At 46.1% G+C, this 6,000-nt stretch overlaps 1 pseudogene across 1 annotated transcript in view; it reads left to right on the plus strand.

Annotated features, from left to right (window-relative positions):
- LOC311244488 (forkhead box protein J3-like) overlaps positions 1 to 6,000 on the plus strand; it is a 182,091-nt pseudogene that overhangs the window by 137,031 nt on the left and 39,060 nt on the right. The window contains exons 7-8 of the transcript XR_014621001.1: positions 276 to 542; positions 5,909 to 5,988. The product of XR_014621001.1 is annotated as a forkhead box protein J3-like (transcript). The remainder of the gene's footprint in view (positions 1 to 275; positions 543 to 5,908; positions 5,989 to 6,000) is intronic.

Below are 6,000 nucleotides of genomic sequence, written 5' to 3' on the forward strand. Positions count from 1 at the left end.
CTTTTGTTTGAGAATCAACACCTGCCTCTCGTCTATCCGTTCTGTCCTGTACTTGGGTCCAACACACCTACCCCACTGTAACAGTCCTGTATATATCCTCATACATTTATATTTTTAAATACTCAAGAAACAATACACCCATAACTCACTCTACCAGCGTTGCCACCTGCACACTTGGCTCAGGCCTCATAACACTAGACCATGCAACGTGCCGTGCCCTCTGTTGTTTGAAAAAGGTTCCCACCGTCAGCTGGTCATGCTGTGTTCTTGTCCAGGTTTGATGGGTATACCCGGTGAGTCAAGCCAGCAGGCCCGGAACCTCTGCTCCTACCAGCACTCCCCAGGCACTGGTGGCGGTGGAGCCCACCACCACCCACAACAACACAACCACCACCAGCACCTCTCCACCCACAGCCAGCACCAAGCGCACAGCCAACATGGACAGCACCCACCACCGCACTCCAACCATTCCCAGCAGCATCAGTCTCTCTCCCACCAGAGCCACACAGGGCAGCCGCCACAGATGTCCTGTTCCACTACAGGTGATGCTTTAGCCTGGGGTTCAGCTACTTTTGGACTATTGTCTGTTGTTTTGTCTAAACATAGTATGTATCAATACTGGTATTGGGTGATGGTGGGTCTATAACCAGGCTACAATAGGGTATCACTAGCTGTGTTTACATGGACCCTAATATTCTACAAATAATCGGAATAATAGCCTGATCACAATGAACATGCCTCATGTAACCACTTCCTTTCGGGTTGAGAGGAGTGGTGTAAACCATGATAATCTGGTCAAAAAGCTTAATTTGAACGTTTCTCTGTGGTTGGTTCCCCTTCTGCACATGTCTGACTTGGACATCAGTACATGGACCATGGTGGAAAGTTGCTGGTCCCTGGCTAGCATGGCTTTACATTACGGCCGATGATGAGTAAGGTTGAAAGGAAATGAGTCGTTTTGCTCTTCTTTCCTAACACTCTAGTGCACTGCCCACACGACACTAGACATGTTTTGCAAAACATTAAATATCTTTGGAACCGTTTGTGATAAAGACACACTTTAAATTGTATCTGAATTGGGAGATTATCCTCTCTCCGTGTAGTGTATCACAGTAAGGCATAGAAGTCTTATCTAGTACAGGTCCAAAGTTGATAACAATCCCACAGAAAGTGTTTTACACATGTTTTTGTAATGTTTGTATCTGTAATAATTCGCCGTGGCTATCCAAAATGGCCGTCCGCTGCAATTCATTCCGAAGCGTGAGCGAGAAATTCTCAAAACAAACAACTTCTCCGTCTTCTTCTCTCCCTTTATCATAGGAATCATCCCTCATGTAAGATACCGTCCAGAATTTCATTAGCTACAAAAACTGTCAATAATTTTCACCGTCAGAGGTGGCTGGTCCAGGCGAAACCGGACGTGGTCACTTGTCCGAAACTGACGCTTGTTGGTTGTTTGATCTTGTAACCCTAGATTGGAAACACGTAATAGGTTGAGTAGGGTGTCAATCAAACGGCGGCCATTTTAGCTTTCCAACAATGTGTTGGTTGATCGGCAAAAACACAGCCCAAAGCTGCCATACGAGGGCAAAGTGCCGCAACGTGCGCGACCGTGCGTGACGGCCCTGAGCCGGACCGGACGATGATTAAGAGGTTGAGATAAATATATCAAGTTCTGTCAGCGGTGAGGAGAGACCATGTTGTCCTCAAGAGGTCTCTGTGACACTTGAATGTTGGGACTGAGCCAAGTGGAGAGACATAAGACAACAAGTAACATTTGCAACTGGGTACAGAGAGACCACCATGACCTTTAGTACATTGTACCTTACCACTAACCCTTAACCCTAACCTTAATCCCATAACCTTAACCCTAACCCCTAACCTTAACACTAAACCCTAACCGTAACCCCATAACCTTAACCCTAACCATAACCCAAGTTTCTTTAATAGTTGTCATACAGAAGTACAGAATACTTTCATACAAAATGCTGTTACGCTCCAGAGACTGTGCTAGACAAGATAGTATCAAATAACATAGTATAGCATGTAAATTAGAAGTAGAAAATGAGGTCACAGTGTTCCGTATAGACATATGTACAATGTTCGATGCAGAATAGACGTAACTGAGTTACCATATAATATACAATACTATGCAGTGTACTAATGTACAATATTATATAGTGCAAAGCAGAAATGGAATGAGGTACAATTTAGGTACAATTTACAGTAAGGTGTACGAGTTGTAGTGCAATCCTTCATCAATAAATATAAAGTGTGGGGAGTGGGTGCTACAGTGTGTTTGTTTAAAGTGAGTGTGTGCTATAAAGTGTGGGGAGTGGGTGCTACAGTGTGTTTGTTTAAAGTGAGTGTGTGCGTGTGGATGTGTGTGCTATGTGCGTTTGATGGTTGTTGTTGTGTAGTGTTCATTGTTCGTTAAGCAGCCTGATGGCCTGGGGATAGAAGCTTCTTCTGAGTCTTTCTGTGCTCGCCTTGAGACTCCGGTATCGCTTGCCTGACGCAGCAGTTCAAAGAGGCAGTTGTTCGGGTGACTGGAGTCTTTAATGATTCTCTTAGCCTTGCCCCTGCACCGCTTGTTGTAAATGTTCTGGAGGGTGGGGAGCCCCCCTCCGATTGTGCGTTCGGCTGAACGTGTCACTCTTTGTCATCTGCTTCGGTCTTGTGCAGTGCTATTCCCAAACCAGGAGGTGATGTTGCCAGTCAGGATGCTCTCTATTGTAAATGAGTAGAAGTTCTTAAGGATCTTCTGACTGACTTGGAACTTCCTTAGGCGCCTGAGGAAGTAGAGGCGTTGTCGTGCCTTCTTCACAACACTGTCAATGTGTGTGGTCCATGTCAAGTCCTCGGATATGTAGGCTCCGAGGTACTTAAAGCTGTTGACTCTCTCAACTGGTGCCCCGTCGATGCTGAGGGGGCTGTAGTCCTTGACCCCCGACCTCCTGAAGTCCACAATCATCTCCTTTGTTTTGCTGACGTTCAGGGAGAGGCTGTTTTCCTGGCACCATCCCGCCAGGACCTTGACCTCTTCCAGGTAGGCCCTCTCGTCGTTGGCAGAGATCAGGCCCACCACCACTGTGTTGTCAGCTAATTTGATGATTGTGTTGCTACTCCGCTGAGCCACACAGTCGTGTGTGTACAGGGAGTAGAGGAGGGGACTCAGAACACAGCCCTGGGGGGCCCCTATGTTGAGGGTGATGGATGAGGAGGTGCAGTTGCCTGCTCTCACCACCTGGGGTCTGCCCGTCAGGAAGTCCAAGACCCACTGGCAGAGGTCATAGTTCAAGCCCAGGTCCCTGAGCTTGGCTATGAGTTTGGAGGGGACTATGGTATTGAATGCCGAGCTGTAGTCGATGAATAGCATTCTCACATAGTTCCCCTTCCTCTTGTCCAGGTGTGATGCTGCTGTGTGCAGCACATGGGCTATGGCGTCCTCCGTGGACCTGTTGGGGCGGTATGCAAATTGCAGGGGGTCCATGTTGATGGGGAGGGAAGAGCAGATGTAGCCCTTTACTAGCTTCTCAAAGCACTTCATGGCTATGGAGGTGAGAGCTACATAAGGTTAAGGTTAAGGTTAAGAGCTAACCCTTAACCCTAACCCCTAACCTTAAAATTACCCTAACCCCTAAACTTACAATTACCCTAACCCCTAACCTTAGCTTTTAGCTCAGGAGGTAGAGCGTTCATCTGGTAGTCGGAAGGTTCCCGGTTCGAATCCCGTTCCTCCTGGGCAGCGTGTCGAAGTGTCCTTGAGCAAGACAATTAACCCCTAATTGCTCCCGATGAGCAGGTTGGAACCTTGCATGGTTGCCTCTGCCGTGGGTGTGTGTGATTGGGTGAATGGGTGATTGTGAGGAACAAAATTGTAAAGCGCTTTGGATAAAAGCACTATATAAAATGCACAATTTTTTATTGTATTTACCATTTTAACCCTAACCCCTAACCATAACCCTTAACCCTAACCTTAATCATAACCCTAACCCCTAACATTAACCCTAACCCCTAACCTTAACACTAAACCCTAACCTTAACCTCATAACCTTTAACCCTTAACCTGTAACACTAACCCTTAACACTAACCCCTAACTTTAACCCCATAACCTTAACACTAACCCCTAATCCATGACCTTAACCACTAACCCCAACACCTAAACCTAATCTTAACCCAGGCCTTTTCTTCAAATGTCCCCTTTTTCCTGCTCTCTCTCTCTTTCTTCTTTCTTTCTTTCTCTCTCTCTCTCTCTCTCTCTCTCTCTCTCTCTCTCTCTCTCTCTCTCTCTCTCTCTCTCTCTCTCTCTCTCTCTCTCTCTCTCTCTCTCTTCCTCTCTGTGCACTCCAGCTTGCGGTCCATAGAAAAGGACTATTCAGACATTATTCATCTGGATTAGTTTTCCCCGCAGCTGAACCGAGGATGAATGAAAAGCAATCCCCTATGTCTTTGATCTGCTTCTTCAAAATGTATTGTTGTTTAGTTTGTGGCGGTCGAGGCAGAGAAAATCTCTCTTTTTTTTGTCCTATAGTAGAGCTGTGACTTGGAATTTTCTGTGTTGAGAGGCGCCGCCATGTGGCCGAACGCAGAACTCTTTGGCACGAATTCCACCACTGCCAGTCCTAGTGTTTGACTGGTGTTGTGTTTTGAATTCTAACCACATGCTAACTGCTGTATCAGTCTGCCTTGAAAGCTTCCCCTGTCAGACCATCAGTCTCACTTGGAGACCAGTCCCTCTCTGTCGTCACACCTTCTCCTTACCTTTGGTTACATGACTTGTTTTATTCTGATACTTGAAGAAAACGGGTGGTGTGTGTGTGTGTGTGTGTGTGTGTGTGTGTGTGTGTGTGTGTGTGTGTGTGTGTGTGTGTGTGTGTGTGTGTGTGTGTGTGTGTGACTGGATTATTGGACTGAGCTTAAACTGCAAGGGAAGCTTGCTTGTCTCCCTGCCGCTGACCACTCTGTCTCGCACGCAGTTTTTAATAATGTAGCTATTGATGAGAGCATCATCATCTTCACTCTAAAAGCTAGTCTACAGGTTTTACCATCGAAGCTCAACCTTTCCATCTGGCTGCCTGGCAGTCATAGCCCACCACTGCATACACCATGGTCACGAACAGACAACAGAAACCATGTCTCACATCCTCAATGGTTGTCATGCATACAAAGGGCTCTACATTTGTAGGCATGATAGGATCGTGGATCTGATTGCAGACAGTGTCAGTTCCACACTCGGTTCACCTGCAACATATAAGGCTGTATAAGCACACCAAGTGTGAAGCCATGCATGTTCATCTGTGTAGTGACAATTCACTGTTCTCTGATATTTCAGCAAACACCCCCGATGTTGTTGTTGTTAATGAGATAACAGAGAGGTCTCATCCTTGAAGTTGCTGTACGTTTGACTACAGTCTAGAAGAAGCCTTTACAACCAAAAGTTGAAGTATCAACTGTTAGAGCATACCATATCACAACTGGGCTACAACTGTAAACTTTTAGTCTTCATATTTGGAAGCCTGGGTCATGTTCACAAGTGGGGTGTTAGAGGTCTTCAGATGGCCGGTCTTCCGAAGGAAGAGCCAAACAGTTAGCAAGATATTGCTCAGTGTCAGCTATTATTGGCAGCCGCCAATTTGAGAAGACCTGCTAACTGTACCCATGAGCTGTGTGTTGATTGTCAGTTCATCATCCATGTTGTTTGTGTAACTTTGGTTGCCATTGCCAATTTGGGCACAAATGTAACAGAATAATCCACAATGTCCACGTACACTGATATATTTGTGTCCTTTAAACATTGTCTTATGTGGACATAAATAAAGATTCTAAGTGTGTGTGTGTGTGTGTGTGTGTGTGTGTGTGTGTGTGTGTGTGTGTGTGTGTGTGTGTGTGTGTGCGTTTTTCCAGGCTTGTCAGCAGACTGGTACCTCAAACCTGGACTGGTTAAAAGAGAGTTGTCGCATCGCCACCAGTTACAACTGGGCTGCGTGGGACCTTTA

The sequence above is a fragment of the Notolepis coatsorum genome, assembly GCF_963971535.1.
Source record: "Notolepis coatsorum genome assembly, chromosome: 17".
Taxonomy (NCBI): Eukaryota; Metazoa; Chordata; class Actinopteri; order Aulopiformes; family Paralepididae; genus Notolepis; species Notolepis coatsorum.